This window comes from Arachis hypogaea, chromosome 2 (assembly GCF_003086295.3).
Source record: "Arachis hypogaea cultivar Tifrunner chromosome 2, arahy.Tifrunner.gnm2.J5K5, whole genome shotgun sequence".
In the NCBI taxonomy this organism is placed as follows: domain Eukaryota; kingdom Viridiplantae; phylum Streptophyta; class Magnoliopsida; order Fabales; family Fabaceae; genus Arachis; species Arachis hypogaea.
The window spans coordinates 83,481,077-83,501,182 of record NC_092037.1 but is presented as its reverse complement, the minus strand read 5'-3'; positions in this window follow the sequence as shown (position 1 = coordinate 83,501,182).

Here is a 20,106-nt window from a genome sequence, read left to right as displayed (position 1 = left end):
AAACATCATAGAACAACAAATTACACTAGGGTTGAGAATCATACCACACCCAAGGTCCAAGGAGACAAGATTAACCTTCTCCTTCAAGAGAGTTGGGTCCTATAACATCAAATAGCCCAAAATCTCAATATTTTTGCTCATGAAACTCGAAAACAAGGCTGGAAATTCGAAGAGCAAAACGTGGCTTACCTCAGGATTGATTGTATGGATTTTGTAGAGCTCTCCGCGGTGAACGCGTGGCCGCAAATGGTGCGGCAATCGGAGCTCTAAATCAAAAGTTATGGTGGTTTGAAGATCAAATGAGAGATAGAAGTTTGAGAGAGTATTCTTCCCCCATGGCCTCCATTTCAGCGTGTGTGTGTGTGTAATGTGAAGAGAGAGTGCTGAAAACTAGGGTTTTGGTTTAGTTTAGTTGGTCCAAGGGCCCACTTTGGATCCGGTTGGCCCGTTGGCCCGTTCGGTCCAATCTTGGTCCAAATTCTATAAAATTAGTACCGAAATTCTCGTCTGAATCTCCCCTATTATATTAAGCCATAAAAATCATATTTTTGGCTTTCTAGAATAAATTATCATTTATGGGTTAATTAGCCGTTAATTAACCGGGTCTTACATTCTACCCACCTAATTAGAAATTTTGCCCACAAAATTCAAATGCAATTACCTGAGAATAAATGCGGATAATCCGTTCGCATCTCCGACTCAAGTTCCCAAGTGTGTTCCTCAACACCGCCTCGACTCCATGCCACTTTGACTAATGAAACCTCTTTTCCACGCAACCATTTGATACTAGTATCATCAATTTTGACTGGAGCCACTGGAAGCGTCAAATCTTCCCTTAACTGAATCGACTCAGGTTCTAACACATGGCTAGCATCAGGAGTGTAATTCTGAAGCTGCGACACGTAAAATACGTCGTGCAGGTTCGAAAGATGAGGTGGTAGAGCCATCCGATATGCCACCGGTCCGACCCTCTCCAGGATCTGAAATGGACCAATGTATCTAGGATTCAACTTCTTTGCCTTAATCGCCCTACCTACTCCTGTAGTTGGAGTAACCTTAAGGAAAACATGGTCTCCTTCCTCAAATTCTAAGGGCTTTCGCCTCTGATCGGCGTAACTCTTTTGACGACTCTGTGCCGTAAGCATCCTATCTCGGATTTTCTTGACTTGTTCAGTAGTCTCAGCTATCATTTCCGGTCCCAACAAGCCTTTCTCTCCAGCTTCATACCAACATAGCGGAGATTGACATTTCCTCCCATACAAGGCCTCATACGGAGCCATTCCGATACTCGCATGATAACTATTATTGTATGCAAACTCCACTAATGGCTTATACCTCGCCGGTTGGTCCAAAACACAAGCTCTCAACATATTCTCTAGTGTTTGGATCGTCCTCTCAGATTGACCATCTGTCTAAGGATGGTAAGCCGTACTCAAGCTTAATCGGGTTTCAAAAGCTTCTGAAATGCACCCCAAAACCTTGAAGTGAAACGAGGATCTCTATTAGAGATTATAGTAGCAGGTACACCATGAAGTCTCACAATCTCCTTTATGTATAACCGTGCTAGCTCCTCAAGGGTGTAAGTCATATAAATGGGTAAAAAGTGAGCTAACTTCGTCAGTCGGTCCACAATCACCCAGATAGCATCAAAACCAGTCCTAGTCCTTGGCAATCCTGACACAAAGTCCATTGCAATACTTTCCCACTTCCATTGTGGAAGTTCTAAAGGTTGCAACATCCCGGAAGGTCTTTGATGTTCAATCTTTACCTTTTGACAAGTTAAGCACTTTGAAACATATTCCGCCACATCATTTTTCATACCCGGCTACCAAAACATCGCCTTTAAATCATGGTGCATCTTAGTACTTCCCGGGTGAATGGAGAATCCGCTTTTGTGTGCCTTCTTTAAAATATCTTGCCTCAAAGTGCCAACATCCGGCACAATGATCCTACCCTTGAACCTCCATAACCCATCTTTTTCTTCCGACACTCTCCACTATTTTCCTTGCTCAATAGCTGATAACACCTTCCATAACGCTTCATCATTTTGATGAGCCTTTAGGAGTTCAGACTTAAAGTCACTTGCGATTTCTAATCAGCTCAAACACAAGGTTCTGGATACTTCTCGAGCACCAATTTTCAAACTCTCGAATCCCTTGAGCAACTTCTCCTCTTGAAGCATCATCCAAGCCGCATATAACGACTTTCGACTTAACGCATCCGCCACTACATTCGCCTTTCCCGGATGGTAATTCAACTCAAAGTCGTAGTCCTTCAATAATTCCATCCACCGTTTCTGCCTGATATTAAGCTCTTTCTGATCAAAGAGATATTTCAAACTCTTGTGATCGGAGAAAACTTGGAATTTAACCCCATAGAGATAATGCCTCCACACCTTCAAGGCAAACACAACCGCAGCGAGTTCCAAATCGTGCGTAGGGTAATTAACTTCATGAGGTCTCAACTGTTGTGAGGCATACGCCACCACATTATGATGCTGCATCAGCACACACCCTAAACCCTTTAATGAGGCATCACAGTACACCTCAAATGGCTCGTTCGGCTCAAGTAACACTAATACAGGTGCAGTGGTCAACTTTTTCTTCAATGTCTGAAAGCTCTCCTCGCATTCAGGAGTCCAAACAAACGAAGTGTCTTTGCGGGTTAACTTTGTCATTGGCAAGGCTATCTGTGAAAATCCCTTGATAAACCTTCAGTAATAGCCAGCTAAGCCCAGAAAACTCCTTATCTCCGTTACGGTGGTTGGTTGCTTCCAATCCATCACAGCCTCCACCTTAGTTGGATCTACGGCTATTCCCTCCTTACTCACCACGTGACCCAAAAACTTCACCTCACTCTTCCAAAACTCACACTTAGGTAGTTTTGCATAAAGTTTCTTCTCCTTTAGAATCTGCAACACGGTCCTCAGGTGTTCCGCATGCTCTTTTTCAGTCTTGGAGTAAATCAGTATGTCGTCAATGAAGACAACAATAAATTTATCCAGAAACGGACGAAAAACTCTGTTCATGTAATCCATGAATACCGCAGGAGCGTTCGTCAACCCAAAGGACATTACAGTGTACTCGTAATGACCATAACGAGTCCTGAAAGCGGTCTTAGGAATATCCTCACCCCTCACCCTTATCTGGTGATAACCGGATCGCAAATCGATCTTGGAGAAAACTCCAGCTCCTTGTAACTGATCCATGAGATCATCAATTCTTGGTAATGGGGACTTATTCTTTATTGTGACCTTGTTTAGTTGCTTGTAATCTACACAGAGCCGCATACTCCCATCCTTCTTCTTTACCAGTAACACTGAAGCACCCCACGGAGAGACACTTGGTCGGATAAAATTCTTACCCAACAAATCCTCTAACTGAGACTTTAGCTCATTTATCTCTAACGGTGACATCCTATAAGGAGCGCTTGAGATTTGTCCCGTCCCGGGCACCAACTCAATAGCAAACTCAACCTCTCGGTTAGGTGGAAACTCACCAATATCATCGGGAAACACTTCCGAAAACTCACACACAACCGAAATCTGTTCCAACCTTTGATCATCACCCGAAACACCCGCGGTTAACAATAGGATACCCTGACATTCAATTCCAGAACAGTTCACCATCATCGAATTCAAGTAATAACTATTCACCACGATCGGCCCTTCTGTATCTTCCGCCATAAAGTACACCGACTTTGTAGAACAATCAAGCAGGACATGGTTCTTAGATAACCAGTCCAATCCCAAGATAGGATCAAGACCGATCATCGGTAAGCAGACTAAATTATGAACAAAATCACGCTGCTTGAACCTAAAGGAAACTTTTAGGCATCCTAGCCTAGTCACCATGGCTTCATGGGTAGCATTATACACTCTTAGATCATAACCTAAGGTTACGATCTTCAATCCTAACTCATGGGCTTTCTCAAATGCAATGAATGAATGCGATGCTCCCGAATCAAATAAAGCATTTAAAGTTTGACCAGCCATTTTACAGTTACCTCGGATCCCACGACACCTATAGCTGAGGTGGTGAACATCCAACCAGTCTGTTGTGCTTTCCCAGCACCTTGTTTCTGCTTCTCTGGACAGTTTAGGACCTTATGTCCCGCCTTACTACAGTAATAGCACAAACCCCATCCGGCCATACACGGGGTTCCCGGATGGTGACTTTCACACCTAGCACAAGCTTGCTCATTATGTGGTTGTTTCCCAAACCTTTTCCCTTGGGAGTTGTTGTTGTTGTGCTGACGATTGGATTTTTGATGGTATAGAATTTCACAAATGAATTCTCGTTGCAAGTATAGTTTCTAAACCAACAATAATCCTTTCATACAAAAGATTGTTTGTCACAAGTAACAAACCCCTAAAATTTATAAACCGAAGTATTTAAACCTCGGGTCGTTCTCCCTAGGAATTACAATAAAGTGTCTTGTTATTGGTTGTGATGTGTTTTGGGGTTTTGGATAAGAAACATGAAAGTAAATGGCAATGAAAATAAACTAACAACTATAAAAGGCTCTTGGTAAGGTATGAGAACTAGAAGTTCTATCCTAGTTATCCTTCTCAATTGTGATGAGAATTGTTCATTGCTACCACTTAGTTAACCCTTACTAAAGAAAGGAAAGTCAAGTGGATGAATTGACTTGAGCCACAAGTCCTAGCCAACTCCCAAGGAAAGACTAGCTTTAGTGCACTCCAAACCAATTAGCAATCTCTCCAATTATCAATCAACAAATGAATTAGATAACTCAAGTGTCACTAATTACTCTACCTAGGCCAAGAGGAACAAATTCTACACTAAAACTAAAAGAGACATTTCAACAAACACATAAAGTGCAATAGAAGTGGACATTATTAAATGCAAGAATTAAAGAGAGATCTAACTAAAAAGGCAAGAGATCAACAATAGAAAAGCAAAGAAGAACAATTATTATGAATTACCTCTTATTGAATTGAAAGAAAATGGAATGAACAATAGTAGATCTACAACAAAACATAAGAACAACATAAAGGAAATTACAATAAAAGAATAGAAGAAGAATGAATCTAACAAAAAGGGATTGAGATGTAGAAGTAGAAGAAGGCAAAGATTAAAACCTAGATCTAAGAACTAATCCTAATCCTAATCCTAATTCTAGAGAGAAGTGAGAGCTTCTCTCTCTAGAAACTACTTCTAACTACTAAACTAAACTAATTATGACAAGTGGTAACTAACATGTGTTTCCCTCTTCACTCCTTGGGTTAAATAGCATCAGAAATGAGTTGGATTGGGCCCACAAGGCTTCTAAAATCGCTGGCCACGTTTTGCTTCAAGTGGACTAGGTGGCAGCAACGGCGCGTGCGCGTACTATGCGCGTGCGCGCCACCATACTTGTAGCAACTATGACAAATCTTATATCGTTTCGAAGCCCCGGATGTTAGCTTTCCAACCCAACTGGAACCGCATCATTTGGACCTCTGTAGCTCAAGTTATGGTCGTTTAAGTGCGAAGAGGTCGGCTTGACAGCTTTCCGGTTCTTTCATTTCTTCATGAGTTCTCCAACTTTTCATGCTTTCTTTCTTCATTCCCTTGATCGAATCTTTGCCTCCTAAATCTGAAATCACTTAACAAACATATCAAGGCATCTAATGGAATCAAGGAGAATTAGATTTAGCTATTTTAAGTCCTAAAAAGCATGTTTTCACTCTTAAGCACAATTAAGGGAGAAGTTATAAAACCATGCTATTTCAATGGATAAATGTGGGTAAAAGGTCGTAAAATCCCCTAAAATCAATACAAGATAAATCGTCAAATTGGGGTTTGTCAACCTCCCCACACTTAAACCTTAGCATGTCCTCATGCTAAACCAAGAATGAGATAAGGGATATGATACTTATTCAAAGCAAAGAAACTATATGCATGCAACTAAATGCAAAATGATTCTACCTACTTGGTTAAAAATAAATCATTCTCCAAGACATACATGCACAAGTAGGGCTTAAGATCATATAACGATTCATGAATCCTACCAATTGAAGTATAAATATGAAGTTCACATAGACTTGCAAGAAGAACGCTCATGAAAGCCGGGAATCAAGGAATTGAGCATCGAACCCTCACCGGGAGTGTTTACACTCTAGCCGCTCGGTGTTTGGGGTTGATTCTCTCAATTCTCCCCTAATCATGCTTTCCAAAATTTGTTTTTCATCCAACAATCAACAATTATTTCATGCATGCATACAATTATCATGAGGTCTTTTCTTTAGGTTGTAATGGGGCTAGGGTTAAGGTAGGATGCATATTTGGTCAAGTGAGCTTGAAATTTGAATCTTTGATAAGCTTAAACTTCCCACCTAACCTATGACATCCTATACAATTTCAAAGCTAACCTAACTACCCATTTCTCACTTTTTCACATACTCATGCAATTTCTTTTCATTTCACAACACTTATGCATTGATCTTTATTGAGCTTCACTTTGTTTTGGGGCATTTTGTCCCCTTTTTATTTCTTTCTTTTTCTATATTTTTTTCTTTTCCTTTTCCATATTATTTTTCTTTTCTTTTTCTTTTGTTTTTCTCATTTTTTTCTTTCTATATGCAAAAATCTCAATGCATAAGGTTTTACATTTGATCAATACATGAGTATGTACCCAATTCCCAATATTTTTCAATAACAATACAAAATTACCCTTTTATTCACCCAATGTCCCAAGATTCCCACACTTGAATGATACTCACACACTCTAGCCTAAGCTAATCAAAGGTCCAAATAAGGACATTTATTGTTTTTCGCTTTAAGGCTTGTAATGTGCTAAAATAAGAACAAGTGGGTTAAGCGTAGGCTCAAATTGGCTAACAAAGGAATATAAAAGGATTGGCTATTTGGATAAGTGAGCTAATGAAATGATGGCCTCAATCATATAAATGCATGAATACAAGGAATAATGGGACATATAGATTCAAACAAATCAAAGATCACATTCATAAAAAGAGAATAATGCACACAAGAAGGAAAATAAGTGGTTATAAGATGTAACCACATCATTAGGCTCAAATCTCACTTGCTTGTGTTCTTAGCTCAAAAACCATGTTCCAAAATATATTCTTTCAAGCAAGTTCAACAAAAAATTTTCAAATTGGTAGGTTGCCCTAAAACGGTTTCTTGGGAAAGAAATCATCACCCTAACCAAGTAGTCCTAATAAGAAAGAAGTGGTAAAAATATGTACAAATTCTAACTAACATGCAACCTATCATGCCATGCAATAACTAACTAACATTGGTGTTGAAAAAGAAAATTGTTACCCATGGAGATCGGTCGACGACCTCCCCACACTTGAAGATTGCACCGTCCTCGGTGCATGCAAAGAAGAGCAGGGTGGACGGGTTGCTACAATTGATGAGCTCCTCAAATGGTTGTGCGGATGACTTGTTTGTTGCCCCATTTAGAAACTTTCCTTTTCTTCCGTATTGGTGGCCAACCCAAAAGGAAGGAAAGAAAGAAAATTAAGCCTATAACAAAGATATCAAGGCAATTAGAACATAGGCGGGGACTAATGCCAAATAAGAGTATGATTCCCTACTACATGGTAGCTACAACATGTGAGTGAGAAAACAATATAAGCTAATGGCATATCAATGATGCTTGATGCAAGAGTAAAGTTAAAGCATGAAAAACATATTGAGCATCAAGATCAAATAAGAATTGACACAAACAAGATTAGTGATAAGCATGAGGGCATTTGGTCCCAACCTAACTCAATGATGATGAAGCACAAAAACAAAGGACAATGAGTTAGGAAGGACTAAAGCACTACCTTGTATGTGGAACAAAATATTTCAATTAATGTTAAACAGGTCACAAAGCACCAAAATAAAGCAAGAGAGTCTCAATAATTGAGTATAAGAATTCAACACCTTTATTGAAATGACTTAGAAAAAAAAAACGAAAACATGCTACAAAAACTAAATGAAAATGGGAAGAGTAGAAGTATGCGAATGTGATAAGCAAAAGAAAATGGAAGGGGATAGAAAAAACTCTTCTTTTTTTTTTTTTTACCGACGCGTGCGCGTCATGCACGTTTACGCGTCGATGGGTATATTGGTCGAAGGACGCGTACGCGCCAAGCGTGCGCACGCATGCATCGAGTTAGGCCGGAGGCATAGTGTCGGCCCAAGTCTGGCACAACTCTCGGGTAAAGGTACCGGGGGTGCAGATTGTGCAATCGACGCGCGCGCGCATAGTGTGCGTGCGCGTGCATTGCGAATTTAAGATGATGTGCGCGTACGCGCCAGGTGCGCGCACGCATGCATAGGCTTGTGCCTTAGGCCCAATGTTCGCACAGTGCAGGCCTAACTCTCGGGTTTTTGGCTGGAGGTGAAATTTTGCATCCACGCGTACGCGTACAGTGCGCGTGCGCGTGGGTGGTCGAAAAATGCTCAAGTGTGCGTACGCGTCATGTGCGCGAACGCGTGGATGATGTTCTGTTTTTCAGAAAATATTTTTCTATGTTTTTGCACCAATCCAAGCATTCCAAACCTCCAAACAGCTACCAAAACACCCTAAAACCTTATTTATCATATTATACTTCTAACTAAACTTAACAAACCAATAAAAACATGAAATCAAACTAATTCTTACCAATATTTACAAAAGAGAAAATGAAAAGATTTTTTTTACCATGGTGGGGTGCCTCCCACCTAGCACTTTTGTTTATTGTCCTTAAGTTGGACTTATGGGGAGCTCCTCTCAAGGTGGCTTGTGCTTGTATTCATCTTGGAACTCCCACCAATGCTTGGTTCTCCATTGTGCCCCAAGATTTCTCATGGATTGAGCCAAGTGTTGATGGAGTTCTTCACAAGCTTGGGGCTCCCAAAGTTGATCCTCTTCTTGTGATCCGGGGTTCCACACTTTGTTTTCACACCCGTCTTGATGTTGATCATCATTATTAGTCCAACCGGGTGGTGAGTAAGGTGAATTCTCTATAAAGTGCCCAACAATCCTTCTAGACCCATCTATTTGAGCACTACTCCATCCTTTATATCTCATGTTTGATGCATCAACCATAATGAGCCTTGATTTGCAACGCCCACCACAAAACTTTTTCCGCTTACGCTTCATCCCGCAAACTTCCCTAAGTTGGCCATCCGTTTCAAGCAAACCATATTCAAGTGGGATAATAAAACTAATAGAAATGAATTTCACCCACTCAAATGAAGGTGTAGATGGCAACCTGGGCAAAGATGCTTCCAAAGATCTTGACAAAGCATAACCAACCCTCGTTCTTCCATTTCTAGGGACTTCCACCTCTTCACAAGATCTCTTAATCTCAATCCTTTGTTTAACAATTTTATCTAAACCTTTTCCTTTACTCAAATCATAATAGGGAGGATGAGAAAAATTTACCTCCTTAACGCTTTCAAATCCAACCGGAGAAGGTTCTTCATGCTCAAAGGATTCTTTACCACTAAGACTTGATGCTTGATCTTCATCACCAAGGGGACTCAATTCTTTCTCTATCCCATCCAAGCCTTCATATGGGATATGCCTTAGAAGGTGTGCACTTTCCTCCCTAGCATCAATTTCAATCATCTTGGAGGTGTTTTCTTCAACTCTATGTTCCCATGGAGGCTCCGCATCTCCTAAGTCTTCTACCACTTCTTCCTTGTCTTCAACAATTAAAGCTTCCTCCAATTGTTCCAATACAAAGCAACTTCCTTCATTTCCCACCGGAGTTTCCAATCTCTCCTTCATGCTATGTTCTTCATTCGATTATCCACATGTAGCCATGGGGGTTCCTTGAGTGTTCAAGCATTGGGAGGCTAATTGATTTGTTACCGCATCCAAGGTGGCCATGAAATTTTGCACATCCCTTTGCATCTCTTCTTGCCCTTGAACAAGAACACCAAGGGTTTCATCCATTAGAGATTGGGGTGGGTGGAAGGATTCATCATTTTGGGGGAAGGGTTCATAGTAGGAAGGTGGTTCTTCTTGGTAGAGTTGTGGTGGTTCAATATTCTCCACTCTTTCCACTTGTTGCACAACACACTCCATGGTTGCTTGAAATTGATCCAATGCTTCCTTGAGATGATCCCTTGACTCTTGTTCCTCTTGGATATCATGAGTAGGACCATAAGGCTCTTGGATTGAAGGACATGAGTATTCTTCCATGGGAGGTTGTGGTGGAAAGTAGTATTCATCTTGTGGTTGGAAATTTTCATATATTGGAGGTGGTTCATCTTGGTAATAATGTGGAGGAGGTGGCTCTTGAAAATATTGATGTTGGAATGTTGGTGGCTTTATATATGGTTTATATGGCTCATAAGGTTGTTGGTAGGATGGATATGGATTAGGGTCATATGAAGGTAGTTGGTAAGAAAGGGCTTGTGAGTATGGTTGAGAGTTATGTTGAGGATATGGATCATAGGCATATGGTGGTGGTTCTTGAAAGTCACAAGGAGATTCACCATAGCCATTGGATTGATATGCATCACAGCCTCCACCTTAGTTGGATCTACGGCTATTCCCTCCTTACTCACCACGTGACCCAAAAACTTCACCTCACTCTTCCAAAACTCACACTTAGGCAGTTTTGCATAAAGTTTCTTCTCCTTTAGAATCTGCAACACGGTCCTCAGGTGTTCCGCATGCTCTTCTTCAGTCTTGGAGTAAATCAGTATGTCGTCAATGAAGACAACAATAAATTTATCCAGAAACGGACGAAAAACTCTGTTCATGTAATCCATGAATACCGCAGGAGCGTTCGTCAACCCAAAGGACATTACAGTGTACTCGTAATGACCATAACGAGTCCTGAAAGCGGTCTTAGCGATATCCTCACCCCTCACCCTTATCTGGTGATAACCGGATCGCAAATTGATCTTGGAGAAAACTCCAGCTCCTTGTAACTGATCCATGAGATCATCAATTCTTGGTAATGGGGACTTATTCTTTATTGTGACCTTGTTTAGCTGCTTGTAATCTACACAGAGCCGCATACTCCCATCCTTCTTCTTTACCAGTAACACTGAAGCACCCCACGGAGAGACACTTGGTCGGATAAAATTCTTACCCAACAAATCCTCTAACTGAGACTTTAGCTCATTTATCTCTAACGGTGACATCCTATAAGGAGCGCTTGAGATTTGTCCCGTCCCGGGCACCAACTCAATAGCAAACTCAACCTCTCGGTTAGGTGGAAACTCACCAATATCATCGGGAAACACTTCCGAAAACTCACACACAACCGAAATCTGTTCCAACCTTTGATCATCACCCGAAACACCCGCGGTTAACAATAGGATACCCTGACATTCAATTCCAGAACAGTTCACCATCATCGAATTCAAGTAATAACTATTCACCACGATCGGCCCTTCTGTATCTTCCGCCATAAAGTACACCGACTTTGTAGAACAATCAAGCAGGACATGGTTCTTAGATAACCAGTCCAATCCCAAGATAGGATCAAGACCGATCATCGGTAAGCAGACTAAATTATGAACAAAATCACGCTGCTTGAACCTAAAGGAAACTTTTAGGCATCCTAGCCTAGTCACCATGGCTTCATGGGTAGCGTTATACACTCTTAGATCATAACCTAAGGTTACGATCTTCAATCCTAACTCATGGGCTTTCTCAAATACAATGAATGAATGCGATGCTCCCGAATCAAATAAAGCATTTAAAGTTTGACCAGCCATTTTACAGTTACCTCGGATCCCACGACACCTATAGCTGAGGTGGTGAACATCCAACCAGTCTGTTGTGCTTTCCCAGCACCTTGTTTCTGCTTCTCTGGACAGTTTAGGACCTTATGTCCCGCCTTACTACAGTAATAGCACAAACCCCATCCGGCCATACACGGGGCTCCCGGATGGTGACTTTCACACCTAGCACAAGCTTGCTCATTATGTGGTTGTTTCCCAAACCTTTTCCCTTGGGAGTTGTTGTTGTTGTGCTGACTATTGGATTTTTGATGGTATAGAATTTCACAAATGAATTCTCGTTGCAAGTATAGTTTCTAAACCAACAATAATCCTTTCATACAAAAGATTGTTTGTCACAAGTAACAAACCCCTAAAATTTATAAACCGAAGTATTTAAACCTCGGGTCGTTCTCCCTAAGAATTACAATAAAGTGTCTTGTTATTGGTTGTGATGTGTTTTGGGGTTTTGGATAAGAAACATGAAAGTAAATGGCAATGAAAATAAACTAACAACTATAAAAGGCTCTTGGTAAGGTATGAGAACTAGAAGTTCTATCCTAGTTATCCTTCTCAATTGTGATGAGAATTGTTCATTGCTACCACTTAGTTAACCCTTACTAAAGAAAGGAAAGTCAAGTGGATGAATTGACTTGAGCCACAAGTCCTAGCCAACTCCCAAGGAAAGACTAGCTTTAGTGCACTCCAAACCAATTAGCAATCTCTCCAATTATCAATCAACAAATGAATTAGATAACTCAAGTGTCACTAATTACTCTACCTAGGCCAAGAGGAACAAATTCTACACTAAAACTAAAAGAGACATTTCAACAAACACATAAAGTGCAATAGAAGTGGACATTATTAAATGCAAGAATTAAAGAGAGATCTAACTAAAAAGGCAAGAGATCAACAATAGAAAAGCAAAGAAGAACAATTATTATGAATTACCTCTTATTGAATTGAAAGAAAATGGAATGAACAATAGTAGATCTACAACAAAACATAAGAACAACATAAAGGAAATTACAATAAAAGAATAGAAGAAGAATGAATCTAACAAAAAGGGATTGAGATGTAGAAGTAGAAGAAGGCAAAGATTAAAACCTAGATCTAAGAACTAATCCTAATCCTAATCCTAATTCTAGAGAGAAGTGAGAGCTTCTCTCTCTAGAAACTACTTCTAACTACTAAACTAAACTAATTATGACAAGTGGTAACTAACATGTGTTTCCCTCTTCACTCCTTGGGTTAAATAGCATCAGAAATGAGTTGGATTGGGCCCACAAGGCTTCTAAAATCGCTGGCCACGTTTTGCTTCAAGTGGACTAGGTGGCAGCAACGGCGCGTGCGCGTACTATGCGCGTGCGCGCCACCATACTTGTAGCAACTATGGCAAATCTTATATCGTTTCGAAGCCCCGGATGTTAGCTTTCCAACCCAACTGGAACCGCATCATTTGGACCTCTGTAGCTCAAGTTATGGTCGTTTAAGTGCGAAGAGGTCGGCTTGACAGCTTTCCGGTTCTTTCATTTCTTCATGAGTTCTCCAACTTTTCATGCTTTCTTTCTTCATTCCCTTGATCGAATCTTTGCCTCCTAAATCTGAAATCACTTAACAAACATATCAAGGCATCTAATGGAATCAAGGAGAATTAGATTTAGCTATTTTAAGTCCTAAAAAGCATGTTTTCACTCTTAAGCACAATTAAGGGAGAAGTTATAAAATCATGCTATTTCAATGGATAAATGTGGGTAAAAGGTCATAAAATCCCCTAAAATCAATACAAGATAAACCGTCAAATTGGGGTTTGTCATGTGCCTCCTGAAAGAACTTCCCCACTTGAAAAGCGGACCTCTAGGTGCAAAGTTTTTTCCTCGGTTCTGTGGGAATGGTCCCTTGTGATTTCCTCTCTCAGCGGCTGCCTTCTTCACACACTCTTCAGCAACCCTATAGTTGTTTACCATCACAGAGAAAGTTCTGACCTCTGTTGGTCCCTGATCTCTATTTCTGTTGTTGCCATGATTGTTTATCCGTTGTCCAAGAGCTTCAGCAGTGGCTTGCATCGCAGCAGCCATGTTTTCCAACATAGTCATAAGGTTCACTGGGTCATTAGGGTTAACCTCCGGTGCACGAGAATTAGTACGACCTCTGCCACGACTCTACCACGGCCTCTACCGCGTCCACGAGGCGCCATCTGGTTCCTATACACACCAAACAATCGATATTAAGTTGATCAATCTCAATATCGGAAGTTTAGTGCTTCAAGTCCCAAATGCATGCTCATGAACGTTCATGCCAATTATATCAAGTAGATATACTAATAGAACATAACACATACAGAGAATGCATAGAAGCATAATCAGTCCATCCCTCAGGCTCTACAAGAACGAACTGCTCTGATACCATAATGTAACACCCTACCATACAGAGTCTTATGCTTAAGTCATAATTCAGAGATGGCAAGGTATTACGACCTCTAAAATAAAAATTTAGTACGTATAGTAGTATAAATGATTGATTATAGCTAGGAGCCTTTATAGAAAAAGGGGTAAACAAAAATCGCAACTCAAAAGCGCAACACTCCGATCGATAACGTAACGAACAAGGATAAACCAACGCGAGATTATATATATACAAAAGAGTGTCAAAAACAGGAATATCGAGACTCAAAATCCGGCTGCGAAGATAACCGGTCCGAGCATAGCAATACATACATATGATAAAATAAGGAAAACCCCAAAGAAAACCCAAAGGGACACAAATACAGAAACCTATTCTCCAAAATCTCCCATAAGAGGAGTCATCATAGTTTGTATTATTTGATGGAGATAAAGTTATCTAAGCAAGACATATAAATCAAAACAGAGTCCCCAGGAACAAAGGATCTTCGCTAATCCAGAAGTCTCCAGCAGGCCTCAGCGAGAAACCTCACGTCCTGCATCTGAAAACCACAAAATTCGCATGGGTGAGAACCAGAGGTCCCCAGCATGGTAACAGCTTCCACATATATAATACATAATAATAGAGGAAAGCCGAAGGCAATCCTAGAACTTCCTCCAGATAATATCAAAGCTTATAAGCAACCTAAACCATAAGTGGCGTCTGACTAGGGCTTCTTCAGTCTAACTAATACTTCCCGTTCTAATTCCTTCAGACCTCCCAACCACCAGCAGAAGTATATTGTAGCAAACACAGTTATATCAAACAAGAAATATACAAATAGGAACAATTAAGGCATTTAGACAATTAGCAAGTAATATGCAGTCAAATAGGCAATCTCAAACAATTCATATAGTATGCATATGATGAATGCCTGTCCCTAGTGGCTGATGATATCATCTGTCGGTTATAGAGCCAACCCGACAAGTCCTGGTAGCTAACCATTGGACTGTCCCTCTGTCGTGTCTCACCAACTCGAGTTATACTCAATGTAAACCTGATCATAATCATGATCCATATCCATCACCCTCACTGGTGAATATTTGTGGGGGTGAGCTCATCCGGGGCTTTCACAGTGCCCGGCCACCCTGACAACATAGGGTCAAAAGAGCTTCAAGTCTCAACTTGGAGCACGTGGTGGCTAGCCACTGCTTTCTCCCAGGGAAACTCTCATCTCCGATAATGAAAGTGCAACATTCACAATTCATTCAACAGCATATATATGCATTTATTCTTAGCCATAATCATGGCTCCGCCGTAACACGGCAATAATCCAGCCATCCGGCTCACGGTTAAATCCATAACTAGCCATCTGGCTCACGGTTAAATTCATAACCAGCCGTTTCATTAACAATTACGGCCTTTCGGCCCATGGCATAACAAGCACTTCCATCGCCATCCTTCGCCTCTCACATAATCATCTTTGATCCTCATTGATCATTCATTTTTCCCTTACTTCACTCGCAAGTTACCACATCCCCTAGCTCCTTTTCTAATTGCTAGGCATATCATAATGATTTAAGACATAAGTGGTGAGATCGGAGGCTTAGAAGTATGAGATTTGGCTTTTAAAACTCAAAAATCAACTTTGGGATGAAAACAGGGCCACGCGTACGCGCACTCCACGCGCACACGTGGATGGCCACAAAACCCATCGACGCGTATGCATCATGCACGCTAACGCGTGAATTGAAAATTAGCCAATCGACGCGCACGCGTCAGCCACGCGTACGCGTGGGTACTCTCATACCCCAAGCACAAATCTGGCACAGTTCTGGCACAACTTTCTGGAAAATGGCTGGGCATTGGGTGCAGCACATTCGGCGCGCCCGCGCACATCACGCGTATGCGTGGATGGCATTTTCAAGAAGAACGGCGTGTATGCACCAAGTGCGCTTACGCGCGGGGGTCATTCTGCTAAAAATTTTCTAAGTTAAAAACTGCAGAATTCACAAATTCAAACCCCAATCTTCCGACGGACATAACTTCCTCGTTTTAAATCATTTTTCACCTGTTCTTCGAACGGCATGGACATCCCGGATTCAATTTCATTTCTAAATAGATTTGGCACAAAACAGAGATCCGTAGTCCAAGTTATGTCCCGTCAAAGTATGCCCAAAAACCATATCTTTATACAAAATCACAAGGTGCCATTTTCAAAACAAGCCATTTTCAACTCTTTTCAAAATCAATCAAAACATGCCAATTTCATCCCTTTTCTTTGAAATCAATCAAAATATATCAAATTCAACATCAAGCCTCCTCAACTCACACATTGACACTTTACCACAATTTACAAAAGCACTATCCCATCATTTTAACCCACTTCACCCAAGTGGCTCAAACCCAAACACATTGACATATCACATACTCTTCCTCATGCCAATTTTCAACAACACCAATTCCAATAAACCATTATTGTACACAATAAATATCATACTCACCATCAACATGATTCAACCCACAATTCAACCATAACCAATCATCAAGCATATATCACAACATGCATATTTCTCATACATCATACCATCAAGGCATCAATAATCATCATTACATATATGACCACATCATATATCTCAACCATTCAACAACATCAACAATTCAATGCCTATCTTAGGGCCTCTAGCCTAAGTATTTCCTACCACATTACATATTAGATACGAGAAACCGAGACCATACCTTAGCCGATTTCCCAAGCTCAACCGAAGCACTTCCAAATCACTTATCCACAAGCTCTCAAGGTCTCAACACCTCCAAGAACAGATTTTTCACCACCAACTCCCTTTTTAAGCTTTTCAATATCACCAATCAAGCTCCAATATTTCCACATACACAACCTAAGCCACAATCATCATACCCATACACAACATCTCAACACCCAAACATCATAGAACAACAAATTACACTAGGGTTGAAAGTCTTACCACACCCAAGGTCCAAGGAGAGAAGATTAACCTTCTCCTTTAAGAGAGTTGGGTCCTATTACATCAAAGAGCCCAAAATCTCAACATTTTTGCTCATGAAACTCGAAAACAAGGCTGGAAATTCGATGAGCAAAACGTGGCTTACCTCAGGATTTATTGTATGGGTTTTGTAGAGCTCTCCGTGGTGAACGCGTGGCCGCAAACGGTGCGGCAATCGGAGCTCTAAATCAAAAGTTATGGTGGTTTGAAGATCAAATGAGAGATAGAAGTTTGAGAGAGTATTCTTCCCCCATGGCCTCCATTTCAGTGTGTGTGTGTGTGTGTGTAATGAGGAAAGAAAGTGCTGAAAACTAGAGTTTTGGTTTAGTTTAGTTGGGCCAAGGGCCCACTTTAGGTCCGGTTGGCCCGGTTTGGCCCGTTCGGTCCAATCTTGGTCCGAATTCTATAAAATTGGTACCGAAATTCTCGTCTCAATCTCCTCTATCATATTAAGCCATAAAAATTACATTTTTGGCTTTCTAGAATAAATTCTCATTTATGGGTTAATTAGCCGTTAATTAACCGGATCTTACACTATGCATAAGAATTAGCATAGTTATTAATTAGTATCTACTTTGATAAAACATGTCATTTATATTTATTATTTATTATTTTATAGATGTTTCAAACCTCATTTAAAATCATAAAAGTGTATGCTTTGATTCAACTTTGGATATAGATGACAAAAATGAATATTATTAGTTGGTGCATGTTAAACATAGTTAATGCATAAGAGTGAGGAAAATTGAGATTTAAACAAAATTAACTCAAATTAGAAACAATCTGGGGCAATGCTAGCATTAATAAAATCCACATTCAAAGTAAAAAAAGGAATAAACATATATTACTGAAACTATCATGAACTTGAGTTGCTTGCATTTAATTTATATAAACGGCTAATAATTCAATGAAAATACAACTCAAGAATAAGATTTTAAGAGATTTTGCCTTAATCAATAAATATTTTATAAATTCACTAACGAAAACACTTATTTATTCTAATGCTTGAAGTTAATGCTTTTTTTTCTTATGTAATTATTTATTGGTATTTATTATCGTATTAATATGTTATTAATATGTTCATTCTATAGACATGACGATGGGTAATAGAGGTAAGTTCAGTGGGTTATTGATGAGCGGATAATTTATAAGTTTTTTGGTATTGTTTTTAGGTAGTTTTTAGTATGATTTAGTTAGTTTTTAGTATATAATTATTAGTTTTTATGCAAAAATTATATTTATGGACTTTACTATGAGTTTGTGTGTTTTTCTGGCTAAAATTGAGGGACCTGAGCAAAAATCTGATTCAGAGGTTGAAAAAGGACTGCAGATGCTGTTGGATTCTGACCTCCCAGCACTCGAAATAGATTTTCTGGAGATAAAGAAGCCCAATTGGCGCGATCTCAATTGCATTGAAAAGTAGACATCTTGGGCTTTCCAGCAATGTATAATAGTCCATACTTTGCCAGAGATTTGATGGCCCAAATTGGCATCAAAACGCCGGTCAGAGACCCTTTTTCGGCGTTAAACTCCAGAACTGGCATAAAAGCTGGAGTTAAACACCCAAACTGGCACCAGAGCTGGCGTTTAACTCCAAGAAAAGCCTATGCACGTGAAAGGTTCAATGCTCAGCCCAAGCACACACCAAGTGGGCCCCGAAAGTGAATTTCTGCATCATTTACTTATTTCTGTAAACCCTAGGTTACTAGTTCACTATAAATAGGACCTTTTACCATTGTATTTTCATCTTTTTGATCATCTTTGATCTTGGGATCAGGTTTTTGAATCCTTTTTCGATTGTTTCATGTTATTTGGGAGGCATGGCCATTCGGCCATGTCTAGACCTTGTTCTTATGTATTTTCAACGGTGGAGTTTCTACACCTCATAGATTAAGGTGTGGAGCTTTGCTGCTACTCATGAATTAATACAATTACTACTGTTTTTCATTCAATTCAAGCTTATTCTTGTTCTAAGATATCCATTCGCACTTCAACATGATGAATGTGATGATCAAGTGACACTCATCACCATTCTCACTTATGAACGCGTGCCTGACAACTACCTCCGTTCTACCTGAAAACAAGATTGAATGCATATCTCTTGGCCTCCTGGTTCACAACGCATGGTTGCCTCTCCTAACAACAGAGTCTTTCATTCCGTGCGATTAGAGTCTTCGTGGTATAAGCTAGAATCAATTAGCAGCATTCTTGAGATCCGAAAAGTTTAAACCTTGTCTGTGGTATTCCGAGTAGGATCTGGGATGGGATGACTGTGACGAGCTTCAAACTCGCGAGTGCTAGGCACAGTGACAGTGCGCAAAAGGATCAATGGATCTTATTCCGACACGATCGAGAACCGACAAATGATTAGCCCTACGTAACCCGTAGCCAGACCATTTTTACTGAGAGGACGGATGGTAGCCATTGACAACGGTGATCCCCGAACATACAGCTTGCCATGGAAAGGAGTACGCATGACTGGATGATGGCAGTAGGAAAGCAGAGATTCAGGAGGAATAAAGCATCTCCATACGCTTATCTGAAATTCCCACTAATGAATTACATAAGTATCTCTATTTTATTTTATGTTTTATCCATCTTTTAATTATCAAAACCCCATAATCATTTGAATCTGCCTGACTGAGATTTACAAGGTGACCATAGCTTGCTTTAAGCTGACAATCTCTGTGGGATCGACCCTTACTCACGTAAGGTATTACTTGGACGACCCAGTGCACTTGCTGGTCAGTTACGCGGAGTTGTGAAGAAAGTGTGTGAGATCACGATTCTGTGTACCAAGTTTTTGGCGCCGTTGTTAGGGATTGTTCGAGTTTGGACAATTGACAGTTCATCTTGTTGCTTAGATTAGGTATTTTTCTTTTTATTTTGTTCTTCAAAATTTTTAAGAATGAATTCTAGAGTTTTAGATGATATTTTGTCATCACAGGAGCTAGTTGATTCCCATCAATTTGGCTGTTGTATGTAATGTCCTGCTGAAGCTTGGTTAG